The sequence below is a fragment of the Ambystoma mexicanum genome, chromosome 7q (genome assembly GCF_040938575.1).
Source record: "Ambystoma mexicanum isolate Mex_15411 chromosome 7q, UKY_AmexF1_1, whole genome shotgun sequence".
Taxonomy (NCBI): domain Eukaryota; kingdom Metazoa; phylum Chordata; class Amphibia; order Caudata; family Ambystomatidae; genus Ambystoma; species Ambystoma mexicanum.
The window spans coordinates 511,660,164-511,677,407 of NC_090941.1; positions in this window are offsets into that span (position 1 = coordinate 511,660,164).

The window sequence follows — 17,244 nt, forward strand, 5'->3', positions numbered from 1 at the left end:
CGGACCAGTTATTTAATCTCACTATTTTTGGGGGAATTGGATTTGAACCGGTGAGTGCATACCTTGTGTGTCTCCAGGAATAATGCTGTGTACTACAGCTTCGCGGTGGACAGACTTTCTGCTTATTCAACAACTTTGTATGGTGTTTTTATTCCATTTTATCCTTCATATGTTTTTTTTTAATTGACTATTTTCCTGAACCTTTTGGCATTATATTCTGGTTATGACTGCAGCATTTTGATGGCTCCACCTTGCTAGGATTAAAGCATGTCTTTTTTTTTGGGACCTTTTTGAACATGCCAACATCACAGATTTGCTGTAATATCATTTAGTCATTTTGGTTGTACTCCATGCATATTTACTTTGATTTAGGCTTATTTACTTGTTTTTGGGACTGGACTTACTGGGTTATATATATTTAATTGGTTTTCTTGTATTATATTAGTGCAATTGCAACACTTTTTAACGTGTTTGCATTGTGAATTTGCTTGGCACTTAGTTTTGTTGAATGCTACCGGATTGTTTTTTGGGATCTTTGGTTGTTAGGTCTTTCATAGATTAAACTTTCTGTGTCACGTGTCACTGCTTTATGTAGTGGATGTGTGGTGTTTTCACTAATGAATATGGTGAGACATACAACCAGCTAGATATGTCGCAAAGGATATGTTCAGACTTAATGAGTGAACATATTCTTTTAGGCGCACATAGCAAATGTTTATTTTTGGGGTTTGGGGTTTGTTTAAGAAGCTGGTGGCGGATCTAGGGTTTACCTTAATGATTCTATATTTGCTCTAACAAGAATGCTTTATAAGGAGGGTGGTGGGCTGATCACGGGGGTCCTTCATTTTTATTTTGAATTCACTTTTAGATAGTTTATTCATTGAGTTCTCTTTGTATTTGGGAGAGGTCCTAGAGTTTGTTCTTTATGAATGTTTCTTTCTTTGTTTACTAGGTTGAACAGACTTCTCAGTTTTTACTGTAGATGGAGGTCTATTTTATTTAGTTTTTGCTTTTTCCTTTTAGTTTTTGTGTGCTTTGATAACTGTTTAACTTTGGTTACACAGTCAAACAACATAAATACTGAAGGTTAGTGTATAGTGACTTGGAATGTGAATGGAGTTAATAATTCCATTAAAAGAAAGAAAGTGTTTACGGTTTTAGATGAAATGAAGGCTGATATTTGTCTTCTTCAAGAAACTCACATCGTGGCTGATGAAATAAAAAAATTAGAGAAAGATTCGGTGGGTTGTGCTGTGGGCTCCTCTTTCTCTTCAAGATCGCGGGGAGATGCTATCTTGATTCAAAAACAGGCACCTGTTAAAGTACTGATAATGAAGGGAGAATGGTTGTTTGTTTGTTTGATTTATTTATTTATATAGCGCTCCAGACCCGGGAGTAAAAGGGCGCTTAAGGATAGGTTACAAGGCACAGTAAAAAATTGCAATGATACATTTGTAAAGTTATGTACAGTATATACAGTCAGAGGTAGTTAGAACATACAGTTGCGGCATTTATGCATGTACAATATATACAATTTGTAGTGGGCTAAGTCAGGCTAAGGTTGGTTTTTAATCAGTAACCATCCAATGACAAGTTTCCTAAATAGTTGGAAGGATTTGGTCAGTTTGAAGTTCAGAGGCAGGGTGTTCCAGAGTTGAGAGGCGTCGAGGACCGTGAAACTCGAGCCGCTGGCTATTTTAGATGTTAATCTGGGCACTGTGAGGCATAGAGTGTTGGATGATCTGGTAATTCTGGTGGCTGGCTTCATGGTGAATTTGCTCGTGAGGTAGGGAGGGGCTAGGTGGTTTAGGGCTTTGTAGGTAAGGCAAAGGGTTTTTAAGTTGATTTTTTGTTGAATGGAGAGCCATTTGCATGAAATTCTATTGGCAGAAATGTGCTCACGCCTAGAAATGTTTAGTGCTGCTCGTAGCGCATTATTTTGGAGAACCTGTAGTTTATTGATGATAGATTGGTTGGCACCTAGGTAAAGGCTGTTGCAGTAGTCTAACTTGGATTGTATGAGAGCCCTCGCCAGCGTGATACAGGTACTGGTGGATAAAAATGGTCTGTAGGCTCTAATTAGTTTCCCAGTGTAGGCGGTGGCTGAAGCGGTCGTGTTTACTTGTTTAGTGAGGTTGGTATTGGCGTCAAGATAAAAGCCGAGGGTTTTCACATTTTTAGAGATGGGGATAGTGTTGTCATCGATATTGATGTTGGTGTAGTCTGGGCTAAGTTCCTGTAAGTTATTAGGTGATCCGACAAGGAGTAGTTCAGTCTTCTCATCATCCAAGCAGAGGCCATGGGTGGCCATCCATGCCTGAATGATGGAGAAGATTTCATTGATCCTAGTGAGGTCAACGCTGTAGTTTCCAGAGATGGTGAAGAGTATCTGGGTGTCATCCGCATAGTTGTTGTAGGTGACACCCAAATGGTGCAGTTGGTCAAAGAGAGGCTTTGTAAAGACGTTATAAAGGGTGGGGGAAACGCAGGATCCTTGTGGGACGCCGCATGTGATTGGGATGGGGTCTGCTGCTGCTGCGGATGAAAAAACCCTCATGGTTCTGTTGGCCAAGAAGGACTGTATCCACATGACAGCAGAGGAGGGGAAATGGGCAGCGGAAGAGAGGTGGTTACAGAGTATTTTATGATCGACTAGGTCGAAGGCTGCTGAGAGGTCTAGGAGGAGTAGGATGGCAGCCTTACCTTTGTCTTTAATGTCATCAATCTGACTTTTGAGGTCAACAAGGGCGATTTCTGTTCCATGATGAGGTCGAAAGCCAGATTGACGCAATCCTAACAGTTGGTTGGTCTCTAAGTAATCCTGAATGTGCAGGTAGGCAACTCTATCAAGGATTTTTAGTAAGAATGGAACCGTAGTAATAGGCCTGTAATTTGTGGGAATGGCTGGGTCTAGAGATTGTTTTTTTTAAAGAGGGAGAACCCATGATTCTTTCATGTTATTAGGTACTGAGTTGGTGGAGAAGGATAGGTTTATTAGCTTGGAAATGAAGGGGGATAGGTCTCTTGCTGCATCTTGGATGATCTGGGCGGGGCAACTGTCCCCCTTGCAGTTTACTTTACTGGTCGAGATCCAGGGGGAACAGATGGTTTTGTGCAATGTATATGCGCCCATATTGGACAATGGTACTTTTTGGAATGGTGGCCCAGACATTACTGGATTTGAATTCACCAAATGTCCTCGTTGGGGTGATTTTAATACTATCATAAATCCGGTGCTTGACAGGAGCTTTGTTAGAAGGGCTAGCCGATTGATCCACATCAACAATCTCTCATATCGCTCATGGAGGAACATAACTTACAAGATTTTGGCGGCTTACGCACCCTGACATGAGAGAATATAGTTTTGTCTCAGGTTCTCATGGTGTATATTCAAGGATAGACATGATTCTCACTGGTGGTTCTTTGTTAGAACACTCTATTTCTTGTGATATTGGTAATATTATAGTGAGCGACCATGCTCCTGTTACTTTCCATCTTAGATTAAAATTCGAATGTTGTAGATCACCTTTTTGGAATCTTAACACATCTACACTGATGTATGATGATATTCTGAATAAGATTGTTTCTGAAGCCAATTTTATTGGTGAGGAGAATCGTACTGTTGAGGTTAGCCGTGGAAATGTTTGGGAGGCTTTTAAGTGTTCTATGCACAGGATTTGTTTAAGTTCATCTTGTGGTAACCGGAAGAGAGAAGGTATTGCTAAACAAGTACTTGAAGAGAAGATCAAAACATTCTCTCATGAGTTGATGAATGTTCCGACAGATTCAGCAAAAATAGGGATTTTAAAGAAACTAAAGAGAGAGATGGACGGAATACTTACTATGAACGCTGAACAATGTTTGTTTTATTATCAGTGTGCTTACTTTGAGAATGGAGAAAAGTGTGACAGATGGCTCGCGTATAGGTTGAAAAAGAGAAACTCTGAATCTGCTGTTAATTCTATCATTGACACTGATGGTAAGATAACGTTTAACCTGAAACACATCAATCAGGTATTCCATGATTATTATATGGATCTTTTTCGCAATGAGGCAGGCATTACAGGAAAGAGAGAGGATTTTTTTGGTAATCTAAGATTCCTAAAATCTCTGATACTGAGAATCTGGTTCTGTGCTCCGAGCTAACGATTGAAGAACTGAAAACTACTATTTCTAGGTTGAATACAGGTAAATCTCCTGGTCTGGATGGACTATCAATTGACTTTCATAAAATTCTTCCTAATTCAGCCCTAGAACTATTAAAAGATATGTACCACATTTACCTTTCTAGTAAAATAGATAAGAAATTGCCCTTGAGTACTTGCCATGCCTCAATCTCAGTTTTTTTTTTTTTAAAGGGAAAAAACTTCAATCTTCCATCTAGCTATCGCCCTATTAGCCTTCTTAACACAGACAATAAAATCCTGTCTAAGGTTTTGGCTTTAAGAGTGTAAAGGTTTCTTCCAAAATTGATTGGTGAAGAACAATCTGGTTTTATGAAAAACAGACGCACTTCTAGTAATATTCAGAAGCTACTTCATAGTATGGAAGAGGCATATGAGGGTGATTATGATGCTGCCGTCTTTTCTCTTGATTCTGAAAAAGCGTTTGATAGAGTGAATTGGGAGTACTTGTATTCTGTGTTGAAGGAAATGAATCTAGGTAGTGAGTTCATCTCTTGGGTTCGGCTGTTGTATACTAATCCTACTGCAGATGTTTAAACAAATGGGACTAAGTCTTAGCCGTTCTGTTTGGGACCGGGAACCAGACAGGGTTGTCCCTTTTCGCCGCTTTTGTTCATACTAGCAATTCAACCTCTGGCTATTGCACTCAAAACAGATCCTGGTTTGTTTGGTGTCAAATGTTGGGGAGTCACGCAGAAATTCTGGTTTTATGCTGATGATCTGTTATTGGTTCTTCAAAACATGGAGGTTTCTCTACCATTCTTGATGCAGATTTTAACCAACTTTCAGATAACTTCAGGTCACAAAGTTAATTGCCTTAATTCAGAGGTCATGCAACTAACTGTCAGATGTGATAAAATTCTAGTCACCAGCTTGAGTTTTAGATGGTGTGATGTCAGATTACACTATTTAGGTATTTGGTTGACGCCTTCGGTTTCTAATATGGTAGAAGAGAATATGCGTTTGGTCCGCAGTGACTGTAAAACGGATGTGGAAAGGTGGTCGCTACTTAACCTGTCAATGTGGGGAAAGGTCAACATCCTTAAGATGAATTTAGCTCCAAAAATAAATTATATTACAGGTATGATTCCTCTAAAAATTAAAAATCAATACTGGCAGGACTTGGATCGTATGATTCAGGAATTCTTGTGGGACAGGAAGCTGCCTAGGCTTAAAATCTGGAAATTACAACTTCCAATTGATCATGGGGGGTTGGGGGTGCCTAATTTTAAGGCATATCACTTGGCCTTTTTCGCACAATTTTTTATTCCATTTCAGCATGAAGTTCCAGATACCTGGGCAGTTGCGGAATCTAGTGCCTTTGGTCCTCTTGGTCCTGATGCTTTACTCTCTAGAAATACGAAAGATCGTGGCTGTAAATCTATTGTGACAGGATCTCTACTTACTGTATGGTGTGAGCTGTTGGAGCGACTGGGCACTGATGCGTTTAAATGCCAAAGGGCAACCATTTGGATGAATCCAAAGATCAGAGATAACTCCAATACACTTTTATGGCCTGACCGGTTTCTCTGTGGTATTGAAAGAATTTGTGACCTGGGTGTCGATGGTTGTTGGATGACGGCAAATGAGGTTAGGGATAAGTGGGACTTTGAGAATGTATCTGATTCCGCCTACGGGCGTTTGAAGAAGTCAGTGGGGAAAGTTGAATGGACTAATATTCTGGATTTGGACATCTTTCTTGCTCATCCAAAGAAGGGTGAGGGCAGGCTTGCTAGACGTTTGTATCAAATGATGGGGACATATTTAAAAGGTAATGACCAACTACGGGAGGAATGGAGCAGAAGAATTGATCTTGAGATCTCTCCGGAGAATTGGCAAGATATTTGTAAAAAAATGTTACCTTCTGTTCAGTTAATTTGGGTGAGAGATCTCATCAAATAAAATTTTTTAAACAGAGTTTATTGGTTCCCAGAAATATTTTCTAACAGTGATGATTGTTGGGGCTGCTTACATGAAATTGGTACTTTGGAACACATGCTATGGAGTTGTTTACGTGTTCGTGGTTTTTGGACTGATGTTTGCGGAGCTTGTGTGAAGATTATAGATGTGAATCTGAGCTTAAACTTCAAAACAGTGATATTGGGAGATGATTTAGAATTACATGAACCCAGTACTGCTCAGAAGAAACTGATCTTCAGGGGCTCGATTGTGGGCAAACGATTGATTCTCTGAGGGTGGAAGACGAGTATTGCTCCTTTGTTTGACGAATGGGTTGAGGAGATGCACAAACTTTCAAAAATGGAAAGGATGAACTATAAATTGAAGAATAAATTGACTGTGTATGACAGAACCTGGAGAAAGTTTAAGGATTTGTTATAATTTGTTATTATATATATTTTTTTGTCTGCTATGGGGGGTTATTGTTTTTACGTGATGTATTGTTACATTTGTAACATCCTGTTGTATTTTATTTGCTTATCTTGTATCTTGTTACTGTTACCTTATGTATTTAAAATATAAATAAATTAATACAAAATAAAAAATAATTTCCTTTTTTTAAAGGAACTATTATATCAATGTGGGTGATGGCACAATTTGTGGGCCATGTCCCATGTGAATAAGTCATCCAAACCTGCAAGTTAAGAGGACACAGGAGGCTACGACTGAGTTGGTTGTATGTCCCATATAAAGAACCAGATTTAGGTTACAAATGGGAATATTATTGCGTTTTGCAGGGGAACAGTCAGGAATCAAATAGCTATATGATATTTTAATTTACATTTTTAAAGCGCTCACACAGCCCGGGGGCATCAAGGCGCTGTTACAGGAATATGTCTTAGTTGCGTATTTATAACACGCTTATAATACCCACAGGTTTCTAAGTGCGGACCCGGGGACCGAACCTGTGTTGCTCCGTATTGTCTTGCTTCCAAGGCGAGCACGTTGCTCCTGAGCTATCCTCCTGAGAGGATATGCCATTCACAGTGATGCACAGGTAAAAGCAAAGTCAGATGTAAAAAGCCACATCCTTATCCATACCCTAAGCGGTTTGAGTAATGTTTTGACATTTTTTCTTTTTCTTTTTCTTTCCCTATATTTCAATGGAAGTGCAGCTGACTCTTAAAAAGAGTCACAACAAGGTAGCAGTACTTGCCATTGTGACATCATATATAATGGAGCTTCTAAAGAGTCTTAGGTATTATGTGTTTTTTGTCTTTTGTTTCTGTCTCCCAATGACTTTTATCGATGTTTTGTTTTACTTGAATGTATAATACTGTATGAAATTATGATTATGATTGTATGCAAAAGGGTTGCCCTGACGACGGACACAGTCCGAAATGCAATGGCCATGTTAAACCTACATATCAGCACCGCTTCATATAATACATTTTTACAGACATCTATCTATTTTGATATGGTTATGTAAACTTAAGAAGAAAATACAAAATCTGAATGAGAATGGTTATGAATATGCATTAACATTTGCAGCCCCAACAAAGGGCAATGCGAGGACACGTGGTATTCCAAAGGCAATTTTTCCAGCCTCTGGTTGCCTCCTTCCTGCTGTGTGAATACTGCAAACCCAATAGCCCAATGCACAGCAAGTCACACATTTCAGCGCACACTTTTTCTCCTGGGGCCGCTGCATCTAGACTGCAAACAGTAAAATTATGAGAAATCACCTTTAATATTTACTATTACGCTCCGTCTAATGAAAATGTAAGTACTGTCTTAAAATTACACTTTGAGGGCGGCATTTACTTATGGATTCCTATAGAATCAATCTGCTTCCAGCAGGTGCTAAATGGACTCGGATTCCAAAGGAAGCTATTCATTCTGCACTTGGTTGAACATCAAATGAAGGCATAAAACATAGTGTATTTATTTATTTATTTTATTGCATTTGTTACTCGCCCAGACCCTTGGGTATCACAGCGAGGTTACAGACAGCTTGAGAATGCAAATATTAATGGAACCAGTGTGGCTCAGTTACATTGGAAAGGAAAAAATAGCACAGAGTAAAAACATATGATTACGGTTATTAACAAAGCAGAGTTATATACATAGACGTAAAACCTATTTACAGATGTTATGGTAGCTAATTATTATTGGTATTGATTAAATAGCCAGGTTTTCAGCAGTTTTTTGAAGTTCTTAAGAGTTTCCTCATTTTTTATAGTTAGCGGAAGAGAGTTCCAGTGTTTAAGGGCTAGCTATTGGAAACTAGCGCCCCCTGCTCTGGTATTTTTGTAGCGGGGTATTGCCAATAGTGAATGGTTATTAGATCTTAGGGATCTGGTGATTGTTCTCTTACAATGCAGAGGGGGAAACCATAGCAGAGATGTAAACTCTGCTTTGTGCACCTTTTTCACACTGTAAGCAGTCAAAAATGGGAAAGAGTGGGAAATGAAGCCATAAGAGAATGAAATTTTGCTTTTACGCCTTCATTTCCCACACCATTCCATATAAAATGCCCCACTAGGTGATCTGCATTGCATTCTGAAATAAGCAGTCCAATGTGTGAGCATTGTGAGAAGCAAGTGAAGCTCTGTGAGCACACTTGTACTGAGGTGCAGTACATTTTAAGACCAATAGTCCACTGTGTGGGCTTCTGTATTTAGTGAGAGGGTACATTCTAGGATATGTACTGTTGTGGTGTGTTTTGTTTTGCACAGGGTGAGACGAATGTGATATGGTGCATAGTCATGGGCAGGAATTGTTAGGCAGAATCATATGCAGTACCCTTTGGGAACACCACACACAATTACGACTACAAGTGACAGTACAAATTCACCTTTGGTACAAGCCTGAAAGTGGTAGCGATGGCTGAGCAGCCAGACTTATCTCAAGAGTAAAGTGAGCAGTATCAGAAGTTACACAAAGGACAGCAATTACTATGGTTCAAACAAACACTGACTCAAGAATTCTGAGTAAAAGAATATACTTTTATTTACAGAATCATTTGTAAAACAGTTCACTAAGTAAAGAAGCAGAAAATCACAATCTTAATACACTACACACCACCGAAAGAATTCTGGACAAGTTAAGCTCAAAATTAATTGTCAGCAAAATGGCACTCCAGCAATTTAAAAATGGAGGGAACGACAACGTTATTCAAAATCAAGCAGCACCAACAAGTAAGTAGACAGAGCAATCTAGAAAAGGCTTACTACAATGAGGATTCAAATCAATACGCCTGAGCCACTGTAAATGGTTAAGAGTCTTTGCAGAGGATCACACAGTTCAGAGTAGTTCGCAGTTAAGTCTTTGCCAAGAGTTCGAAACGAAGCTGGTCGGAAGCAAAGTTACTTAAAAGAGTAGAGAAGGACAAGCCCTTGGGTTGGGGAAAGATTTAAAACACTTTCACCGCAGTTGGACGAAACGAACAACCGAGTTTGAACAGTACCTTTAGAAGAAGAATAAAACTGTTCCTGCAGGCTCATAGTTCCTGAAGCGACTGTCGGACTGACAAGAATGAGGAAGACTGGAGGGTCCTGCGCTGCCCAGGGAAGAAGCCAGCAACAGAACAAAGCGACGAATAAAAGGAGAGCTCCTTAAAAGCACAAAGGAACTCTCTCAAGCTGGCTATCCGGTTTCCTGAGGCACAGTAAATTCGACCGGGTTGAAGAGAGAGGTCCAGGTGCTTTGTGAGCTGGTTGGTCCCACCAGGCTCAAGGGGAGAAGACTCCTTGCGGATCTCCTCTGTCGACGAAGTTCAGGCGATTCGGACCTGCAGCAGGGCTTCACCAGGATGTCCAGAAGTTTCAGCAGTCGTCTTCCTTCAGCTTCCCGTTGGCTCTCTCGATCCAGTGGCGACTCTGCCTTCCAAGTCCCAGAGACCTGCTTTTTAGGCAGTTTTCCCCCATTCACACAGCCTGGCTGTCAATCACACAGCAGGGGGGCTGTCCTGGCAGGACAGTCATCTAGCTAATCAAACAAGAGTGCGAATTGGGTCTCCAAACAGACCCTGTGCAGGGGTCCTAAAACCCCTCCCTCACATCCTGTCTACCTAAACTCTCAGGTGCCTAAGGAGGGCTTCTGGGCAGAAACCCGCCAAAGGACGGCAAACAAAGGAACCAAACCTGGTTTGGCACGCATAGTAAAACACGAGAAAGACCTTTACAAAAAGAAATGGTGAGTAAACCCAGCCGGAACCAAATAAAATTAAAAGGGGTCCCGAGGATTAAAGTTCGGGACTAGTAACTTAGCCTAAACAGTACCTAGGCTGTTTTCATAGACGGCTGTAGGAATAATATGGTAGATACTGTCACACTAACCTGGGTCTCTGGGGGAGCAATGAAGCCTTCCGGACCCCTTCCCTGCTTTCCCGAGGTTAGTGGAGTTGTACTACAGGTACCTGTCAAAGAGAGAGGTGAGATGCTTAGTCCACCCGGATTTGGGCCCAGAACCCTCTTTCTCGCTCCTCCCCTTGTGTGTACTGTGATGGTGAAGTGTAGGAGTCTAGCTCAGCTTTGGGATTAATTAGGCAAACTCTCCATCCTGAACTAGGCAGGGGCGCTGTATCTCGGGAACCCTCGGATCGGTACTTCGTTAGACCCAGGGTAAGTCTCTGTTCTGCTACTCACTGTGTTTCTTCACCCAGCGATGATATGGCAGATAAGTTCAAATTCCAGCTGCTTCACTGGTGCTGTTGCAGGTAAGTTCTGATTCCAGTTTCTTCACTGAATCTGGTGCATTTGCAGGTAAGTTCTGCTTCCAGTTGCTTCACTGAATCTAGTGCATTAGCAGGTTAGTTCTGTTTATCCTGCATTTTCGCTGCAAACTCTTAAGCGCGGCGAGCTCTGCGTGCTAGAATGAAGACACTGATACTAATTCTAACTCTGTTCTTTCTACACAGGTTGTTTTTCAGAAGTGTCCGTAGAAAAGAGATGTACGCGAGAACTCAGAATGCTAATCTGAAGTTTCCAGGAAGATCGGGTAAGTGATGCTGCAGACTGGGTGCGCGCTTGCAAGAAGAAGTTGAGTGTAAGCGCAGGCGCTTACAGGTACTGACTTTCTTGTGCTTTTCCTTTTCTCCCAGATGCTGCATTCAGGAAAGTGCACGCAGAGGATCCGGGGAGGATGTCCAGGTAGGTGAAGTTCGAGGATCGCGGTGAGCATGTTGCTTGAAGCCACAGATGCAACACGAAGCACGGGTCTGCCTTTGGGCGTGGCTTATATAGCCAACCACGCCCAGAGGCTAGAGCGTGCTACTGGATTCACAGGAGGGCTACCAGAGGCCATCTTGGGTGTACAGGAAGTGTGGCCGAACCAATCAGATTCCCCCAAGGGGCCGGGGCCAACTGTAATGTGTACCTGATTGTGGAAGGGGGGAAAAGGAGTGCTGGATGCCTGCAAGGTGTGTTTAGTCTGCCAGGCTCTAACCCATCTTGCCCCTGCCTGCTCTCCAGTATATGTGACAGATACCACTACCACCAGCCAAATCTTAAAGAAAGGGGAACGAAATAATGTTCAATGAGAAACAGACAAAAAGGGATAACTTCCAGTACTCTATGGTAGATAGTTTGTACTGGGTCTGTGAATTTAAAAAGACTAATAAAGTCAATGGCAACTTTACATGGTCTGGGAGACAGTAGTCAGTCCCAGAATATTGAGTTAAAAGTGGGAAGTCTGAAAAAGACAACCCTGTGTCACTGCACTAAAGGTGGTTTGTGACACAAAGTAAAAAGATGATGCCTATGGAGTAGGTGAGACTCCATAGTCTATGAACACAAAAATGTAAAATACACAGCAAAATACATGTAAGAGTGGGGAAAAAAAGGCTCACATTCTTACCAGGTGAAAAAAATAAATCCTAGAAATCCAGCAAAGCTGCTGAGGGACTCAGTAGGTAAGGGAAATTAGCCATTCTGGAGAATTCTCCGTAAGACTCGCCACTCCCCCTCCAGACTAAGGGCTAGGAATATCTAATCCCCACCAGGATGGATCTCCTGTTGCAAGTCGGTTAATTGGCCTGCTGAGTACACCAGCAGCAACCTTTTGTAACCCGTGCTAGGAAACATTTTACCAGTGGTTTTCATTTGTAGACTATATGATCTACAAACCTGTTGTGGTACATCTCTCTTGTTTGATGTATAGGGGATCTGTTCTAACAGTTCCTCAGAAGTTGTAACAACCTCTGAACCTACAATAGGCTTTTTCAAGGGGTCCTTGGAAGGTATCCCTTAGATCTAGAGGGGCCTTCATGGTTCCTCACCACCCCTCTCACAAGAGCAGGTTGGGTCTCAGGTATCTTTGTTGGAGGGGCTGTGGTCAAGCAAGGTACATACTTCCACTTCCTCTGAGATCTGACCTTACCTATTTTAGAAGTTTCCCTCCTAATACTAGGATTTTCATTGGAGTCTTAGTAGAAGCTCCAATAGTCTTAAGGTGTTTAGCCTTAGAACTATTTGTCCTGGTTTTCCACCAGCTTTGAGAATGACCAGTTCTCACAGGCTGAGAGGGGTCCAATGTGTCTATCCACCTCATCCTCAGAAGCAGGGGGAGTCAAAGACTGTACAATTGGATGGGCAATGATGGAGCTTGGTTGAAGCTCCCATTTCCATACTATACTAGCCTCAGATTTGCCTGGGTTAGAGTTAAATTTACTAACACCAGGACTTGCAGTGGGGTTCTCTGTAGAGGTTCCCACAGGCTCAGAGTGGTCTCTTAAGGTTGCCTTTCTAGCCAATTTGGTTTGGTTCTGTTTTCTCTCACTGGGAGGCCTGGGGGTACTGGATACTATTCCTAGAGCTTTTAAATCATTTCCAAACAGGACTCTCCAGGCATCTCATTCTGGACACTGACAGGGATCCTCACTGTAATATTATTACACTAAATGAGAGCTGGCAGAATTGGAACCAACTGGACAGGGCCTCCAGAGAATTCAGTGGCACCTTTGGGTGCCTTAGCTACATTCTCAGGCTTGAAAAAGCTTTCATCCACTACTGTTCTGCTGGCCCCAGTGTCTCTCCTGGCAGGAGTATCCTGACCATTGACGCGAACACTGTCCATATAATACCCTCTAGAATTTTCTGGAATTGAGTTATACACATCCATATTCTGTTTCTTACCCAGACCCATGGACTTAAGGATACAGTTGCCTGAAGACCCAAGGGTGCTTCAGCAAATAGTTGAAAGTGGGCACTAGCCATTTGTACTTCTTCCTCTGAGGAGAAGGCTAAGGAGGCAGTGCTGATCCCTGCAGGTTTACTGTTACGCACACCTGGTTCCCACAGGGGCGTCGATCGGGCCCGGACAGCTGCGGTCTCCACCAACGTGATGCGTAGTGTCGAGATGACTGTCTGGACTGGCCCGCCTAATCTCGTCTGCTTGATCCGCAGAAGTATTCTCCTGCAAGTGGAGAAAGGGATTTAGCCACCAGTGGTTTTTAGTGATGGCCCCCTCCCACTGTTCTCATTCTCCCCACTTGTCACCTCCGATATCCCCTTTTAGTAACCTCATTTTATGTTTTTAAATGATGAGCTCTCCATCCTGCCTGGCACGCAGGGGCGCGTAGATACCAGTTACTTCACTGGTTTGAAGGTACTGGAGGAGTTCCAGAGGAATATTGACTCCGGGGTTTATAAAGTTCAAAGAGTTCAATATGTCCGATGTTCACTCTTGTTCCATTCCCTTGTTGAATTGCAGTTGGTTCAAAAGAATGTTGCCTGGAGGAAGCTGATGGCGTTCAGGTAAGAGTCTGTATTACCCAACACTGTCCGGTAAATGTTGCATGAGTTTAACTTGGTGTTTTCTCTCCCTTTATAGGTGCGGCATATGAAGATGAGGCGTATTAAAGGGTAATGCCTCCAGTGGTAAATCAGGTAAGCCTATGGTGGTGAGAGATTGTATTTGTTCGCTCTCTTGGCTCACCTTGTTGTTACTTTTGTTTTCCCCCCAGGTGCTGGAGTTCGACGAAGAAAATGATGGAGGCAGCGCCGAGTCGAAAGATGCTGTGGACTGGTAAGTATAACGCAGCGCTGCTGCTGGCGATGCGATGCGTGCTGAAATAATGTCCTTTCCAGGCTCGGAGACGTGCTGGATCCGGAATCAGGTAAAGAATTAAAATAATGTCCGTGATCTAACCTTTTCTTCATTGTTCCCTTTTTTATAGGAGCTCCGTATTCGAGGCGGGCGTGGCAGAAGACTGGATGCTGACTTGCAGGCACGGTGAGCATTACGCTGCAGGATGCAGAATAACGCGAAGCGTGTGTGTTGCTGGTCGGGCGTGGTTTAAATAGCCTCAAAAGTAGTCCAAGGTAAGAAGTCCCTAGAAACACACCCGAGTAAAAAATAGTCCCTGTAGTAAAATAGTCCCCTCCAGGCTTCATGTTGGCCAGGATTCATTTACAGCATGGTCTCCCTGAGGTAAGTGATGACTATGAGCCTGGTGCCTTAGGCGCCAGGACTGATTTCTATTATGAGCCTGGTGCCTAAGGTGCCAGGACTGAACTCAGATAGCCCCTAGCCGGGGCCGCTGAGGTTTTAATAAATGTCTGGATGCCTGCTTCCGGGGCTGATGGGCTTGGTCTAGATGCCCGGGGGTAGGCATCATGACATTTACCCTTGCACCTGGGATCTCCGTTGGCATGGTCAGTTGACCCACAAACATAGCATTTACGAAATGCTCTCTGGAATGGGGGTTTCTGCTGACCTCCCTCTAGTTGGGCACCAGAGGATTCAATAGCCATATTTGGTTTCCCATGTAGCTTACCCTGGTTATGTTTGGGGGGCCTCTTCTGAATTGGAGGTTTTAGAATTCTCCTTGTTATCTTTCTTTGGCTGCCAGGACTGAACCCAGATAGCCCCTAGCCGGGGCCGCTGAGGTTTTAATAAATGTCTGGATGTCTGCTTCCGGGGCTGATGGGCTTGGTCCAGATGCCTTGGGGTAGGCATCATGACAGCACCCCCCCCAAGGTTCCTCCTAAGGTTGTTCTTCCCCTGGGCCCTGGTTTGTCTGGGAAGTTCCGATGGAATCTCTTCACCAACCGAGGTGCATGAACGTGGTCACTGGGCTCCCATGATCTTTCTTGTGATCCATAACCCTTCCAATCGATTAAATAAAAAAGTTTTGATTTAACCATTTTAGAGTCTAGGATATTTTTTACCTTGAATTCAGGTTCTCCATCTATCAGAATGGGGTCAGGTGGTTTGGTTAACCTTGTTCCGGGTGTAACTGGTTTTAGAAGTGAAACATGAAAGACAGGATGGATCCACATATTAGAGGGTAATTCTAATTTGACGGCCACCGGGTTGATAATGGCTTTAATGGTGTAAGGTCCCAAATATCTAGGATTAAAAGTTTGAGTTCCTTTTAGAGGTATGTGTTTTGTAGCCAGCCAAACTTGATCTCCAATCTGGTATTGGGGAGTGTCACTTCTATGTTGATCAGCATTTTTCTTGTATTTCTCTTTTGCTTGTTTCAAATGTTCAGTTGCCTCCTTAAAGGCTTGTGTAATAGTAGAGTGCAGATGGGTCACTGCCGGCATTTCTAAGTGCTGGGGCGAATCGAGTTCTGAGGTTCGAGGATGATGTCCATATATGGTATGAAAGGGGTTTTGTCCGGTTCCTGAATGTACTGAGTTATTGTAAGCGTATTCAGCAATCCATAAAATATCCTTTCAATTGCTTTCGGTCTGGTGTAGCATGCAACGTAGGTATTGTTCAAGAGTCTGGTTGGTCCTCTCCGTCTGACCATCTGTCTGGCGATGGTGACTGGTAGATAACCTCACGTCGATTTGCACCAATTGACAACATTTCTTCAAAAATTGCGAAATGAATTGACTACCTCGGTCAGAGACCAATACGGAAGGAAATCCATGTATTCAAACAATGTTTTTGAGAAATTCCTTGGCCAAAATTGAAGCAGAAGGTAATTCCTTTAATGGAATGAAGTGGGACAGCTTGGAAAAAAGATCAACAATAACTAGAATTGTGTTAAACCCATTACACGGAGGTAGATCTGTAATAAAGTCTAAAGACAAAGTGTGCCAGGGTGTGGGTGGAATATTCAAAGGTTGTAAAAGACCGGCTGGTTTTTTCTTCTGACTTTTGTTTTTAGCGCAGATACCACAAGACAGCACAAATGACTTTACGTCTTTTCGCCAGGTGGGCCACCAGAATTGTCTTTTAATTTTAGCTTCAGTCTTTGCAATACCTAGGTGTCCTTCCATCAGAGCATCATGGTCATTGTAGATGACTAGTTCTTGTAGTTCCTTGTGTGGTAGAAATAGACACCCTTGATAATAAGGTAAGTAATTGATGGCTGAATAATCTTGGCCCTTTTTTCCCCAGTCCTGTAGGGCTGCTGAATCGAAAAGTTGTTGGATTTTGAAATTATTATCTTCTAAAGTCTGTAGAGTAGTTATGCCAAGGATTCTTTGTTCTGGAATTATAGGCACCGGTTCTGGGTTCGAATATGCTTCTCCCATCCCTATTCGGGATAAGGCATCTGCCTTACCATTCTTGCAACCTGGTCGATAAGTGATCACGAAAACGAATTCGGTGAGGAATAATGCCCATCGAAGTTGACGCGATGATTGGGCCTTGGCTGTTCTTAAATACTGCAGGTTCCTGTGATTGGTGATTACAGTACTGGTGTGCCTGGCACCGAGAAGATAATGCCGCCAAGCCTTGAAGGCGGATTTGATGGCTAACAACTCTTTATCGGTAACCGCATAGTTTAACTCGGGGGCCGAGAACTTTCTGGACCAAAACGCTACTGGATGAAGTTGACTGGTTTCAGGATCCTTCTGGGACAGGACATCTCCCATGGCTAAACTGGATGCATCGGTATCGACTACGTATGGGAGCTCGGGGCGTGGATGCTTCAAGACAGGTGCCGACGTGAATTTCAATTTCAGCTCTTGGAAGGCCTTTTCAGCCTCTTCGGTCCACAAGAAGCGTTTGTTTTTTCGCAAAAGTGCTGTGATGGAGTGTACAACATGTGAGAAGTCAGGAATAAATCTACGGTAGAAATTAGCAAATCCAAGCATGCTTTGTACCCCTTTAACTGAACTGGGTGATGGTCTTTTGAGAATTGCATCCACCTTTCGAGAGTCCATTCGGACTCCTTTTGGAGTCAGGATAAATCCAA